Source organism: Odontomachus brunneus, unplaced genomic scaffold (assembly GCF_010583005.1).
Source record: "Odontomachus brunneus isolate Ranch 3 - 2012 unplaced genomic scaffold, Obru_v1 Obru_scaffold_058, whole genome shotgun sequence".
Classification (NCBI taxonomy): Eukaryota; Metazoa; Arthropoda; class Insecta; order Hymenoptera; family Formicidae; genus Odontomachus; species Odontomachus brunneus.
This window is the reverse complement of record NW_022639508.1, coordinates 170,042-186,560: the sequence shown is the minus strand read 5'-3', so window position 1 is coordinate 186,560 and position 16,519 is coordinate 170,042. Positions and strand designations below refer to the sequence as shown.

Genomic DNA, 16,519 nt, shown 5'->3' with positions numbered 1-16,519 from the left:
CTTTTCTGAACTGTCTATTTTCTCTACCGCCTGAGAAGAAGTTTGTCTCTGGACGAAGGGCCTGTCAATTCGTCTCTGGTGGGCGCGTTGACGCCTGACGTAACGTCGTTACGTTGCGAACGCTCGTCGGGAAATTCGCGAACGCCTGGATCGACCGGTAGATGCATTTGTTGCAGCGACCCAACACAGCGGCGCTTTTTATCGGCGCGGATCTTCTTCCGTGTCGCACGCACAGGGGAAAAGGGTTACGATTGCAATATAGAACACAGTGGAAAAGAGAGAGACCGGGGAGGGGAGGGAAAGAGAGCGAGAGAGAAAGAGAAGGAGACGAGAACGGGTCGTTGCTTGGAAAGTCGGTGAAGTATTAGCATGCTCATGTCACGCGAAGAGAACAAACGTCGACTATTTGTACGCCGTTTAAGAGGCTCCCCGTATTCTGAGAATCGCCACGAGCCTCGGAGAGCGAGATCGAAATATCGCGATATTTATAATGGCGTGCATATCGATGCCGCTCTGAGGACATCATCCCACATCATAAATTTAACCACTGCTGTAAACGATCGAGACTGCGGCGCTTGTTAGAGCAGTTATAAAGCTTGGGTTTTATATTTAACCGCGTTATCTATACGTAGATATTTAAAGTAGAAGCTTGCATATATACACATGCGCATGTATTGCTCGATAAAGTAGCTGTCAAATTCTTGGAGAATTTTCTCTTATGCATGCGCTCGCACTAACTTCATTCGCGTGAGACTGTCAGATTTTCTTCTTAATATCCACCATGAGTATACGGGCTCGTTCCGCCACTCGCTTCCTTCTCAACGCGTCCATCGACTAATAATTAAAACACGCGCGCTGTCGCGTGCAAATATTTCATGCATCCTTATCGCGATGCGGGGGACACTTAGTTGATACACGCGCGCTATCTAACCGCCAATCGAATCAAATAAATAAAGTATGCACGCCCCCGTGTTGGAAAATTTTTCGTGTTTCTTATCCTTAAATGGACGCGTCGTCGGGACCGTCCTATACTTACTCCAGCTGCGTAAACAAACGACGTGGAAAGCAATTTCATCGATTCCGCGACGTCTCCAGGAGGGAAGAAAAAGCAAAGAAAGAAAGAGAGAGCGCAAGAGAGAAAGAGAGAGAGAGAGCGAGACGCTCGTTATCAGAAGGAGGACTGGCAGTCATTTTGTGGAAGTTTGCACGACATTCTCCGTGTCGCGAGCTAAGAAGATGAAGAATTCACGGGAAAACACGCCAGCATGAGCCCGTGTGTGCGCGCCTGCGTCGAGAGACGCGCAACGCGATTTATTGGATGAAATGCAAATTGAATCGTAGTTAGCGAGAGTACCGAGAAACGACGCGAGTAAATCGCGCCTCCATCCCCCCTCCCTTTTCGCCCCCGTCCCGTTACTGCTCCTTTCCGATCCTTCTCGCCGTTGCTGCCGTCGTTGCTCTTCTTGGCCGCGCCTGCTCGCGATTCCCCGTGTTCTCTCTCCGATAATTCGCACATAAATTCACGACAAATTGAAATAAAAACTAGGTCGATCGAAATGCTATTTACCCGAATGCGCGCGCCAAGAAGGAGCCCGCGAGATCGTTTAGTACGGTCGAGAGGCAATCGCGCGCGCGGTGCGATTTTCCCCCGTGTCGGTTAATTGCCTACTTTGCATCTGTTTCTGATTATCTCGCGGGGGCGAGACGGTCGTTACCGGATCGTCGACTCCGCTTTTCCTTCGCCGGGCTGCTTCGTATTCGCGTCGGCGAATCCTCGTGCGAGAAAGGTCTCGGGAGAGGCCTCGGCTCCAGGCATTCCCGATGCTCGTACGCGCGGCGCATTATTTCACGTTAGAATTTCGCGCACGCGGCCAAATTGATCGCTCGTTACGCGGTGAGCGTCATGCCGCCTTTAAAAGCGGCTAAATCACCTTTTATCCTCGCACGTCTATTGACAGAACACACGCGTTACAAATGAACCGCGAAAATTCCTATATGCCAGCTTTCAGAGACGATTATTCGCCGCGAATGAAAGCAGCGCGCGAATAGAATCGCCATGGTTCTTGTGAACTTAGAAACAAAAAAGGAAATAAATACGTACAGGCTGTCAATTTGACAATTTGACAATTTGACGTTTTGTGCAGGTAGAACTTATCAAACTCAACACAAAATTCTTCTACCATTTCATAAGCAAGCACGTAAAATTGTGCGTTATTGATTAAAGAAGATTGGTGCATGATCATCCGCGATAATGCGCTAATCTTCTTTAATTAATAACCAACCATCTACGTGGTTGCTCGCAGAGTGGTAGAGACTTTTTCGTTCAGTTTGACTTAACGTACAAGCACACGATGGTCGACGTCGCCGTCACAGCTCATCCATCTACCGTATCGCGTGTCATCATTCATCTTCTTTTAATACATTAATAGATTAATAACTCAAAATTGTACGTGGTTGTTTGCGAAATGGTGCAGAAATTTTATATTCACTTTGATGAGTCATTTCTACCTGCATGCAATGGGTGTGCCCTGAATTGTCAGACACCCCGTATATCGCTATCTTTTTCAGAGCACACACACACACACACACACATACACACGTATACTGTGTTCCACGATAAATCTACCTCTGCCTTTTGCCGTGTGTTCCTCCCCCATCCCTCGCTGCGTCCCCCCGCGGCATATATTTCTGTTCTGTCGCTCACAGACACAAAGTCGCCGGGAACTTTTGCGGCGTCTCGCTTTAATGCAGTGTAGATTCACGTTCATTATACGCCAGATGCTTCATTACCGCCACCGGCTTTCGCCGATAGATAACGGGGGCGCCGCGAATTTACAAATCGCGCGTATAACGGTGCCTCACGATGTAAACGATGTAAACGAGCGATATCCGACGCGAACAGCAACTTGCCCGCCGCGAGTTCGTACGAAAAACGCACTTTGCGATCGAGACACGGCAGACTTTCGCGAGATCCGCGGTTTCGCGTCTCTCGCGCGCGTGTGATCTTTGCAGCGAGCCTCTGCACGGTCGAGCGCGTGCGCGATACGTCCAAAGCGACGTAATAACATATTATGTTCGCGAGCCGCGTCCGTCAGCGTGATGAATTACGCTACCCGATAGTTAATACAAGGCTGCAATAAGAGTTAATCAAATATTGACACCGCGGGTGCGCAAATACAGCATAGACGTGGCGACGTGCGCGTTTTGTCATGAACGCGGTGCTCTCGCTCGCGGGATATCTCTATACGCGTCATTCGACTTTCCGACAGATTGATTTGTATCCACTGTTTACGGGGAGTTGGGGGACAGCAGCAGGGAGAAAAAGAGCGCCGTTTATTTGTCGCGATGTGTAAATTTGCCGGCGTGCGTGCGCGATTCAAGTGGACACTTTCGTCAAGTCGGTAAATACAAAATAGAATAAAGGAAAAAAAACGAGGCGAAAAAAGAAGGGAAAATAGCCAATTGATACAACAATGTCGAGGATCGCGACGGAGCAAACTACTGCTACTATTACTGCGACTACTACTACTACTGCTACCACCACTGCTATTCCTAGTCGGTCTACCGAAAATATTGAATATTGTAACGAGCGTTACAATAGTTATAATCACTTTCAGTCAATTAAAGTGCGCGATGAAGATTGGAAAGCGTCAGGCGCACAATACACGGCCGGCGAACGATAACAACGTTCACATACGTCGCGCGCGTGCGGCGGAAGTCCATTTTATAATTACTTTATTTAAACTTTCGCGCAAAGCCCCGGGGAAGTTCGAAAATCCGCGCGTGGCACTCATTTAATTGAACGCGAAACAATGTGGGGCGCAATTGCGCGCGACCATGTCGAGGGCCGGAGTAGACGGAGTAATGCTGTTATAATCGAGGATACGCGCGCTAATGGCGCATTGCATTAATTGGACGGCTCCGTGGCGTTTCTCGTCTCGCTCATCGGCGCGACCCGCAGAGATCGCGCGGAACGTTCGGGAAAAAGTGTCCCCGCAGAGCGGAGAAGCTACGAGAGGTGGGAAGAACGATCGATCGCGATTCGTCGATGTTCAACCTCGCGCTAATTAAATCGCAAATTAAAGCCACGCGTTGGTCCCGCGAAATCAACCGGGGGAAGGAAGAAGAGCGAGACGAAGGAAACACACAAAAATATTAAACATATCTCGTGGAGAGGAAAGGCTTGTGACAATTCGACTAGTCGTAATTACGGCGATGTTGCGGGTTTACCAATATTTGTAATCCGCATATTTACCGATATTTCAGCGTTTCGAATATCGATATCAATATTCTCCATTCCCGTTCTCTCTTTTCCCCTGACTCTGTACGTGGCATCCTGTGACTATTAACTTACACACACGGTTAATATTTATTTTCAAATGTATAAAAGTTATTCTCGAAAACATATTGACTGGATGAAACGAGCGTCGGAGCTCTGCAAGCTTCAAAAGATGCCGAGTGATTGAATATGCCGCGTTAAATTACCTGGCATATTAAATAATATTCATTAAATAAAGTTATAATTTATTCGTGATATAAGCATATATATTTGCATATAATTTAAAGAACGACAGAAATCGACGCGTGGATATTAGCAGGTAAATCGGAGTTCCATTTGATATTCGGATCATAAACAAATAAGTAAATGCATAAACAAACAACTGTTCGAATAACCAATATTGAATAATAGACAAATAAACGATCAAACGTTTCAATTGCGAGCTCGGTTTGAGCTGTCGACGGCCGCGTATCCAATTCAGCAGGTGCGACTACGCCCTGTAACGATTGCGGGACAAGAAATGCGAGACTGAGAGGAAAATTCGACGTGATAATAATTGCGCGAGGGAAATACGCATGAGCCGAATACTTCCCCAGAACGGAGGTGTTCAGTAGTGCGATTCTGTGACTCGTTAATTGTCGTTAACGAGTTGTCGTGTTATAACGTTGCGCAGATGACCCAGTATATGCCAGAAAAAAATATGTAACGATACACAGCGCTAGTGATATTGTCGTTAACCCTACAGTCGCGCTACTTTTCGAACACGAGTCGACACATGGGATCTTGAGAGACCCCAATATGAAAAATTAATTTGTATCTTTTATATTGAGAACTTAAATATTTTCTTTGTTTAATTAGGTTTTTGAGTTCATACAAAATATAAGGAAAGACTATTTTGGATATAATATTCTCTTAAAGACCCGTCATGCGACGACTGTAGGGTTAACGACAGTAAACGAGTTACGGAGTCGCACCCCTGGTCGAGGGCACGCGCGACGATCGGCTTAATTTCAATCGCTGCGAACCGCGTGCTTGCGTGATGCCGCTGGCATCTTCACGCTCCACATGTCGAAGGCACGCCACGAGAATTCGCGGACCGAACGGAAACGCACGGATTCGAGCGCGCATTCGGAGATCGATACGTCGCATTCCGTTCTAATAACACCGCCGGTGTGTCCCGATAGTTCGACTGATTACTCATTAAGGCGGAGATTACTCGTTGCGGTGAGAATACGGCGACTCTCAGCAAAAAATATTCATTGACGTGAGAAAAAGTAGGAGGTGGAGAGCGATATCGACCGGTGTCGCTCGTGATTTAGTTCTTGCGAACGCGGACGAGATGTTTGTGACAATTGCGGGCGGACTGATTTATTCGAGACTTGCGTCTAAAGCTTCTCACTTACCTTGCGGTCACGTACGAGGGGCAAATACGCATCTCCGTCGATTCGCTCTCTGACCTGCAAACAAAGAAAACGAAGATATGATACGACGGTATTACTAAAATATGACGAACAATTGTGTACGGAAAGAATGTTGTAATTCTCTCTCCTTCTTCTCACTCTGAGAGAAAGAATATTTAACAAATAAGAAATGTTAATTTTCGGTGAATATTAATAAAGCATTTACTTTAACTTAAACTCTTTTATTTAAATAAAATAAACAATTGCTTTCAGAAGAAGCTAAAGCTTCAAGAAAATGTACATTGTTTTATTTGAAAAATACATTTTGTATTTGCACAATATGTTATTGGTACTCACCAAATAAAGATCCTTTTTTCTTAAATATTTTTCTCTCTCATTGCATGCATTCTTTTTTATTTTATTATGTTTCTACTAGTAGAACGCAGAGATAGACTGCCAATAAAGTCTATCTTTCTGTGGAATATTGGAATTTTTTTGACAATATATTTCAGTTTGTAAAATATAAATAACATGTACGAAATAAAAGAATAATAAATTATTGCAGAATGTCAATTCTGGTTCGTTCACTAGAAACTCAGTAGAGCCAACCAAATTTTCCATGTATTTTCCATGTATATTATACACAGAAAAGATTTGATTGGAATAATCAAATATCTGGAGAAATATGAACGAACTAGAATTTACTAGAAAACCCCGATTAAAATTATCAGAATCTTGTTCAAGTTAACAAGATTTTGGTTAACCAGAAATCTTGTTTGGTCGATTAGAATCTTGTTAACTTGAACAGAACTCTGATAAGTTGAAATGAAATTCTGATTCGTTCAGATATTTCGTTAATTCTACCAAATTATTTTTCCCTTGTACACACATGGCACGTAATATGGCACAGTAAACGCTCGGTCTGCGGATGCTCGATAGAACGTTGTTATCGCCGAGCTTTCTCGACTTTCTTCGGCTAAACGAGTTCAGGCTCGATCTCGACCTTTTAATCGTTTTGATACTGAAAGATGTACAAGCGAGACCGATTTATCGGCGCGCATGATACAGTTTCAACTGGTCGTGGTGAAATGGTAAAAACAGGTACAGGGACTCGAGTTTAATTCGCGATCTGGCATTTTCAGCATTTAAATTCCGCGTTTGGTCGCAATAACGCCGGACGAACCGGAAGCACAATAAGTGACGCCAGATGCTGCACAGCAGTAATAAGGGACGAATATCTTTACTCCACTCCTGAAGGAACCACGGCGAAATCTCCCCCCTCCTCTCTCTCGATCTAATTCCACCCGGTAGGCAAGCTGCGACGCTCCAATTAGCAAATTCTTGCCAACCGGCACGAATTAACAAATTCTCGCACGCAATCTTGCGCCAAATGTCGCCCGACAAGGCCCGACGACAACGGCTCGCGATACATTTTAATTCGATGTCCGTGTTTCTTTCCACCAAGCGTGTAACATAAACACTGAACGCGCAGCAGAAGTCGGGAAAGGCCGTCGTCTGACCGACTCGCCCTTTTACACTTACACCATCAGCTACGCGAGCACCGAAAATACAATTATAAATAAAATATCTTGAAATAAATAAAAAACGTTGGATTTTTTAACTTTTGACATACAAATAAATGAGCAATGTTAATGAAGAAAATGAAAAAGAAATAAATTAATCAGAAATACGATTATATTAACAACATGAAGATAAATCATCGTATTATAACATAGATAACATTCCTTGACTTGATTATTTGATTTGTCTTGACATGAAACTAAATAAATTACACAACGTTGAACTAATAATAAATATTAACGGAAAAAAATAAGTAGCAGAAAATAAAATAAAAATAGACAATAAATAATAACAGGGCCATAACAAGAGCATAATTCATATTTTGGTACACGAGGATCTTGTAAAATAACGAATTAATAAATTAATATTAAATAATGATTCAACGTGGTCTCTCTCGTGGACATTTATTCCATGAAATCCCTTCGACTTTCTCGCTCGAACGAATAACACGAACGACCGACTCGACATTGTCCTCGATATGCCTTTATATTAAAATTGTTACGCTGCGAAGTATATACGCGATAATTTCACCATTATTAACGATATATTATTATAATTATTTTTTTAAATAACAGACGCACCTGTTCGCATACACAGAATCGTCTACTGCAAAAACTGAAATTAACAATTTGGACAATTTCGGATTTCGGGTTTATATTGAACAACGATCGGATATCATGTATCAAATCGGCCGGATTTCGGATACAGCTTTCAGGGTGCATTTAGAAAGGGATTTTCTCAAGAACTTGCATAGATGAGCAGCAGCCGCTTAGCGTAAGAGCGCATGCGCACTTGTGTGTATGTGCGCGCGCGCGATAAGTTATTCAAAGCTCACAAATGCAACGGGGTGAATGCGACAGCAGTAAACTAGGAATATTAATCGCGTGAACTTAATATTTCATGAGATAGAATGTGTCGACTGCATTCCTATTTGAATATGCTCCTGTAATGAATTCTGGATTTTTGGTATGCAAATTGACCGCCGGACGACGTCGACTAACGACAATGAGGCGGTTCTGTGCCTCCACTATGAAATTCAATCCACTCCCGCGAATTCGAATTTATTATTATTCCTAATATTTATTATTATTATCCACGCTTACGTGATTCTTAAGCATACTATACGAGTTTCTTGTGCACGCAGAGGCATGCGAATTGACTCATCACTCGATATGTCTCAAGGAAAATCCTCGTCCCCGCTTCGGCCGTCTACCCCCTCTCGTCTTCGATCTCGTTAGTTCTTGTCTGACCTCGACGAAATTTTGCGGTGGATAGGGAACAGGCATCGGTCGCGAAAAAAGAAAGGATGAAAAGGGAACGAGCGCTGTTAAAGTTTCGTGTGCATGTCTGATGGCTCGTCGAAATGGAACGTTCGATGTAATATAATCGTCGTGTTTGCGCCCAGAGTTCTACTGCCGATCCCCCTCCCCCCGCTCGCTCTCTCTTCCACCCGTCGTGCGTTCACCCGTTCGCGTTCTCTTCGGCGCCTCCCTCCGTCCGTTCTTCAGCATCCACACGACCGCCAGAGAACGGGTCGTGAGATTGAGAGCGAAACTTTTTAACTATTCCCAACGTACGCTCGCTCCTCGTGGCCGATAGAGCGGCGGTGGGACGGGCGGGATAGGAGGTGAAAGGAGAAATAACAAGAAGAAGATGAAGAAGAAGTGGAGGACGAAGAAGCTGAAGATGAGCAAGGAGAGAAGGAGGCAAGAAAGGTCGGCCTAGCCTCATGACCCTCATATCCCGGCGGATGATAATAGCATCTCTCCCGTCATGCCGCGAGGATGAGAAACACGACGACGTCAAAAGTGCCTTCCAATCCTCGTGCCGTTCTCTCTTCGCCAAGACCAATCCCACGACTCGCCGCACGGCGGGAGAACCCGCCGTTCCAAAAAAGGATCTAATAGTCGTCTGACCTGGAAGCTGGGGATTTCGCGGGAGCGGGATGCGAACAAATTCCGCGAGCTTCACCACGACGTTGAGGCATGCCGCTCGGGTCATAAGAGTCGCGCGGCGGATCCACTACGCTCGTCATGAACTTACGCCATCGTGATTACTTGGACTCGTGATCAGAGGTCTTCGGAGATCCCAAGTCGCCGACCGACCCGGTTTTAACTACAGAACGAGGATCAGGAGTCGCGCTACGTCGTCGGCGGATTGTGAGAAAATGGCGGGAATGGTCTAAATAAAGCTCGCCTTGTGCCACGAGTTACGAATGTTGGCCACGGCTGGTAAATTAATTTTGATACAAACACACACGAGCACGCGCGCGCAAACATACACGCGATACACGACGTGTAACATCGATCGCGGGGAACGTGTGCGGAATTGTCAGCGTGATAATATAGACATATTATCAATGAACTAGTTGGTTACCGGCGTGTGTATGACAATCCATCCGTTTCAATCAATGAGGACGTCCGTCCAAAGTAACGGATCGCGCGTGCTGCGTACTTGAAATTTTTCTAGGGTCAACTAACGTCAGTTTGTTCGGACAGATGACATCTCCGTTATCGACGCCATTGTAACACTCATTTTCCGAACCTCTCTCTTTCCCTCTCTCTCTCTCTCTCTCTCTCTCTCTCTCTCTCTCTCTTTCTATCTCTTTCCCTCGAGCGATGCGCAGCGACCGCACGCATGCAAGCGGAAGACTGTCAATTCAGTCAATACCGGCCGCGCAGCAACGAAACGCATTACTTAATCTAGCGACATGTCTCCATGCGAGGGTCTCCATTTAGAGCGCTCGATGATGCAGCCAAATTCGCGCATGCTTGCGCGATAAACGATCTCGTTTTTCCCGCAACGGGTTGCAGTTCAAAGTGTCTTTTTCGAGGAAAATTTTAAAATGCATGAGAATCCATGGTATATATGACGTGAAATATAGGTGTTCAGTAAAATTTTCCCCCGAAAGAACGTGTTTTCGAGTACAACCGTGGACGATAAAATTAACGAGACGCGGGGTGAAATTCAAAGAACGTCTCTGTATTATTGTTTATTTCCAAAAAATCTCCAATGAATGTTTCGACAAGCGTGCCGGGACGTTTCGGAAATTAATTGACGAATGCAAAAATTAATTGACGGGCTTTGATGCGTCATATTTAACAAAACAATGTTTAACGTCTTTCGCGATTCAACGTGCGCTTTCCTGTTGCAATCCTTTTTCGCGCGAGTTTCAAATTTGCGAAAACAAGCTCAAGAGAAAGAGAGAAAAAGGAAACGGAGGACGAACGAGACTGTTACCGTCAGTTCGAAAGCCGAGGCTTCATTGTCTGTTAGGCGCAGCACCAGGAGGTCTCGCGGCGCGTTCGTGAGCACGAAGGGTCAGTAGCCTCGGGCGTGTTTGCAACGAGCCGCTCCGTGGCCTCGCAAACTGGTTTAGCAAAAGTCAAGATCTAGATCGCGACCTTCTTGCAGCCGCTCGCGTTCCTCGCGAGCTCGCGACGGCACGTAACGAAGCGTCATAATAGCAATATGAGTACATGTGTGTATATAGAAAGAGAGAGAGAGAGAGAGAGAGAGGGGGGATGGAGAGAGCGGAAGAACTATTTCCTGTGACAACAAACGCTGCTCGGTGAATGAATATACAGAGGGTCAAACGACCCGTCGCGAGAACGCGACGCTAACTCGACACTAACGGATAAAAATGCAAATAATCAGCTAAAAATGTACAGCAATGGAAACATTAATCGCGAAAACTTTAATCGCGTCTCAACCTGATAACGACGTTCATGCCCAAAATAGACGTAATCTAGTATAATTGCGACGACGAAAAATGAATCACGTCTGATAAGCGAGCCAAATGAAGCCCCGACGATATAAATTAATCTTTCATCTGAATTAATTCGCGTCACTCTTCATACCGCATCGCTCTTAATTATCAGCTAAGTGCCACGTTAAACGAAGCGCAACAAATCCCAAGAAGTAAACCTGAGACAATTCAGGCTTACCTTTTGAAATTTGTTGCACGTTGCTTAACGTCGCACTTAGCTGATAATTAAGAACGATGCACAGGTCAGTTGCCTGCATCGTGCTTACTTTCGGCGATTGCACGATCAGTTGGTCGATCATGAAGCGCGCGCGTGTCGTCGTTAAAAATCGCGAAAACGGCTAATTAGCAATCTATTTCCATTCAACTCGACATTTTCTCCAGAGTTAGCGCCGCGAATGTCGCCAAATCGGTCATTTTCCGCATGCTGGTTGCAGACACTTCCATAAAATATGAATCCGCACTTATACTGACAGCGCGCCGACGACGGCGGTCGGTAATGTCTCTTAATGATTTACAGTTTCTCGCAATCAGCAGCGAACGGAAACGTCACTCAATCGGTCGGCTCAATTGCCTCCCGCCGGCGAGTGCTTGCCTGATAAGCATGTATTTTATCGCGAAATAATTTGCACGTCGCTTCTCAGTAGTAACGGCGCATTATGTGTATTAATCACGGCATGTTAGCGACATTTACGACGTCTGCGCGACTTTACTTCCGGTAAAATACGAGCGCAAAATTACGTCGCATTCAACGAACCGTTCTAATTAACAGCGACGTGAATAACGACGCGTCACGCGTGACGAACAATACGTCGCGGAGTTCTCTTGCGGTAGGTTAGTTTAAAGTCGCGAAATATATTCGCGACACGCTTTATCCCGCAATTTTTCGGGCCAACCGCGCTTCCACGTCCGCCCGCGGGTTGTGTATGCCTCTCGCTCCGCGTTCAGCGATATCGCGATCACGGCGCAAAGCGACGATACGCGGCCGCGGAGCGCACGCGATTTGCGCTCGCGATTTTTCCGTGCCAGACGCGATATTTTGCGCAGAGAGATTTGATACGGAATTAAATAACGACCAACGTGCCCCGACTAGAAATTTGTCCCGTGCCTCCTGATCAGGTTGATCCTAATCAATTATCTCGTTTTTATAAAACGATTTGATCGAGGCCCGATCAATAGTTACTTCTTGAAACTCGTTTCATGTGAGATTTAAATTCAAAGCAGAATGCAGTTTTTTTTCGTTGAAATGCGCTCACAGATATGAATTTCGTGTAACTCAACTGAAAAATCTAGCTCTGAACAAATATTTGAATAAATCACGTGAGATATATCGTATACACTGAATATATTATATTGTACAGAAATGTCCCATTTTAAACAGATCAGTTGTTACATTCTTCATTGATAAATAATCCCTAAACTATTGGATTTAGGTCTAAATTATATGTGTATATTTATATGTGTCTAAATCTGGACACGCCCTTCCATCCCTTCTCCTTAATATCATCTTCTTGATCTGTTTTCTCTGTGATAATTTAAGTTAGTTATTCTGATATAAAAGTCCGGATAAAACGCCAGGTAGTTTAAGTTAGTTATTAATAATTCTTGTCCCCCGTATTAATAGTTGTTATTTAAAACTTGTCTCATGTAAAATACTCGATTTAAAGTTAGATCCAAGTTTTTCATCAGTTGAGTTATGATGTACGTAAAATTTTCATATCTATAACTGGGATTTAATTGATAAACTAATTAACTAAGAATTCTAGTCATCTAATTGTAATAATTCAAGTCTGAGCGTCTCACTCGAGACGAGTTTCATGTAATGACTAAAAGTAACTAATAAAGTAGATAAGTGATTGATAAAGTAGATAAGTAATTAATAAAGATTAATACGAATCCTTATCATTAATAAGATCCTAATTGCTACGCTACGTTACACGACCCATTAGCACTCGACATCAGTTTATACACAAAACCAGATAACTTGAATTCAAATCAACCTGATCAGGACCATAGGATAAGTTTCTAATTCGGAACGAATGCTTTTAATTGCTCTGTGGTCGTTAACAGTGCACTTTGGGCGCGGAAATACGCTTTTGCTCTCGCGTGCAATCGCACGTTTGCGGACGCGCGTCGATAAAATGCGCGAGCGGAGAGAAAAAAGAAAAGAGCGCAATCGCGTTGCGCGCGCGATAATGAAACAACAAGAACGCTCGTGCATGTGCGTGGGCGGGTGGACGGCGATGGTGGACATCTCAATCTCGACAGTTTGCTCTCATCTAGTCGCGCGACCGAGTCACTCAACGTCTCCATTCGCGTCGCTCGGAGCAGGCTAATTCTTCCGATCTTCTCGCTCGGTGAGATTGCAGTCGCGCAATGCTTGTCGCATCGCCGTCCAACAACACCGTTCGCCCACGCGATCCTTTCATTTCCGTCTCGCTGATGAGATGACTCGAGATGGTACTGCGACAGCGAGAGAAAGAGCGGGAGAGAGAGAGAGAGAGAGAGAGAGAGAGAAAAAGAGAGAGATTCCCGTGGATATAATGCACCGTGACGTTTCACGGATATTTCTGCCGCGCCAGCGCGCGCCCAGAGACCACGGGGGTAAAGAACCGAGTCGGGGGTGGAAGGATTCCGGGGGTGAAAGTACAAGAAGGCGCTCGTACCGCCGCGGGCAGGATCGCGCAGTTAAGAACTTTCCCTCGGAGCTTTTTCTACGATTCCGCGGGGTGGGTTAGCACCCCCTTCCGGTAATCCTACTTAGGAACTCGGATAATGCCGCGGCTATGAATAACGGTGGGATTACGCGGCAAAAGTCGGCAAATGTCTTCCTTCGCGCGGCCGCCGCCGCCGCCGCCGCTGTAGCGGTAGCCGCTGCCGCCGCCGTCGCCGCCTCCAGCCAAGCCGGAACTTTCGAATCTCCGTATCGCGCCCGTTGTTTGACTTTCCGCCGCTGTCGGACTGCCAACCGGTAACACGGCGCACCGACGCCACGTAATCCGCAATTATCAGCATACATTTGTGTTGCGTTTACTGTTCTCTCGATAACGTTAATTAACCGCGAGCTTTCGACAGTCATGTGTGTGTGTGTGTGTGTGTGTATGTACGGCTGTGAGTTTCAGTCGCGTTAACATTCCTCGCGTTCTCGCGTTGAAATTCGGATCCTACTTTCGACCTCAATATTCCATTTAACGCCTACTTTGATACTGTGAAGTCTACATCAATCTCCCTTGATTGCATGTAACCCACTAACGTCGGAATCTCTCTTTAGAATCTACTAGTAGCATTCTGTACATTTCCTGCCATTTGGAGCCACCAAGTAAGATTTCAGCTTCCGTGTATACACACACAAGAAAAAAATATTTAAGAAATAAAAAAAATATTTACCCAGTATTAATAAAAATTTACTTACGCCGATATAAAACATTTTTTAAATAAGAATAAGTACATTTAACACAATATCTTTACAACAATTTACTTGCACCGACACGAAACACTTTATAAATAAAAAGATATACATTTAACACAATATCTTTTCGTGAAAGCAGTTTTGTTTATCCTGTCTAAAATAAAGAAATTAAATTTGAGTAAATGTAATAAAAGAAAAAAACTTAAGGCTCTTTCGACGTACAATCTTTAAATAAATATGCCATTAATATCCATAAATATTTTTTAATTTTTTATATATTTTTTTCTCAGTATTTTAAACACACACTGATACTTCAGCAGATACAGATGCTATGGAAGATTCAGGTTGAATGTAGGACCAACATTTCGACTCGGTTTGTTTCAACATCCTCGCGCGACGAAGGGGACAATATCTCGTGCAATCGACGTCGATAGTTTTCATTTCCACGCAGGCGAGAGTTCCGCACACGTTTGAAAAATGCGGCTCGTACAAAAAAATTAACAGCGGAGCTGGCGAAATCGGATATAACGGCGCTCGCCGAATAAACGGGGAGTTTCAAAGTTGACAGAAATGACTGAATAAAGCTATTGTTCACCGCGCGCAAGTTACGTTGTGTTGACCAACTGTGGTGTTTTCATTGTGCGTATCAACACGTCGAATGTGTATTTCGCGACCCATACGCCGTCCTACGACCATGTGTAAATCCGTATATTAATATCCGCAAAAGAGTCCGCAGAAAAAGATGGAAACGTCGCGATCGCGGTTGCGGTTTCCAGCGATGCGGATGCGAGCTAGACGACTGTTGCTTCATAATTTCAAACGAAATAACAATCATAAATTCGATTACGCGCGACAGATGATTCGTCACTGTTATATATCTGGTCGACGTTAATAATTGATATTTCAAAATAATTTATTAATTGAACGCTGCTGTCTTCTCGGAAAAACAACGAAATTGTTAAAATTTCTTCTTGGGAATTTTCAGTTACTATTTTTATCTCTCTGCGGTCAAAGAGAACGCTGTTTAAAATTGCCGTGAATAATCGACGTTTACTCTTGGGAAAGATGCACGTTTCATCTCGTTACGTGTAATTCTATGCGTCTAATTACCGATATGCTGCAATTACAGGAGGAAAAAAGACAACGTTTTGCAATTTATGTTATTAATATGCAAAAATCGCGCTTGTAATTCTCGCTTCCTCGTCGTGTGTACGTACGTACGGGTGTGAGTGAGTAAGCGAGTGAACGGCAATAATATAATATATGGAATAGTTAGAATACTCGGAAAGAGCCAATGAAAGTCGATAATCATCGCGGGCAGTTCCAATAATTAGCATTCGGTTGACCGAATCAATGCGGCACGTATGAAAAATCTTACGTCTAATGTTAACCGTGCGTGCATATGCAGTATCTATTATTAATTGGAACGATAATTTTATCCGAGTCAGAACTTTAATCCTACTTTCAGCCTTACCATTCTATTCAACAGCTATTCTGATACTGTTCAGTTTAAAACCTTTTTTGACTCCATTTAATCTACCAGAGTTGAAATTTTGATATCTTGCTTTCAGCCTTGCATTCAACACCTATTTTGACGCTGCAAAAAGTGAAAAGGGAAATGTTGGACATTATTAGAGTCAAAGTAGAAATAAATTGTATCATTAAGATTAAATTTACTTTGCTAACTTAGGTCCTACTGCGTTGTATAATTCGAAGTTTAACATAGAATTTCGACTCGGGCAGTGATACACACTTTAATAAGCAACAGTTTATAAACGTTTATATTTTTGGTTCCAAGTTATTTAATCACATAAAGTTCATGTTATCATTAAATAGCAGCGCTTGGAAATTTGATGGACAAACGACGCGCTGCTTTTAATTGTATGTCAGACGGGAAACATTTTGAGGGGAATTATTCTTGTAATTTACAAGAATAGAGTAAAGCGTGCGTAAAAATAAACTTGCGAGAAGAAAACCACGTCATAACTCAGAGACTTAACTTCTTTTTTGATTATATCTGTGAGTTCCGATTAATTTTTAATCTTTCTTGCGCAACGAGTAGCCTCGTTATCGGAGACAAAACA

The 16,519-nt window shown here is 43.9% G+C and overlaps 1 protein-coding gene across 4 annotated transcripts in view; it reads right to left on the bottom strand.

Moving 5' to 3' along the window:
* Positions 1–16,519, bottom strand: part of LOC116845845 (putative polypeptide N-acetylgalactosaminyltransferase 9) — a 309,697-nt gene that overhangs the window by 153,559 nt on the left and 139,619 nt on the right. For 3 of the 4 annotated variants that reach the window (XM_032819001.1, XM_032819000.1, XM_032819004.1), the window contains exon 2: positions 5,683–5,736. The gene's annotated coding sequence lies outside the window, so the exon portion shown is untranslated. Of the gene's footprint in view, positions 1–5,682; positions 5,737–15,909; positions 15,929–16,519 lie in introns of those variants that run through there. The other variant, XM_032819002.1, reaches the window with a different exon arrangement.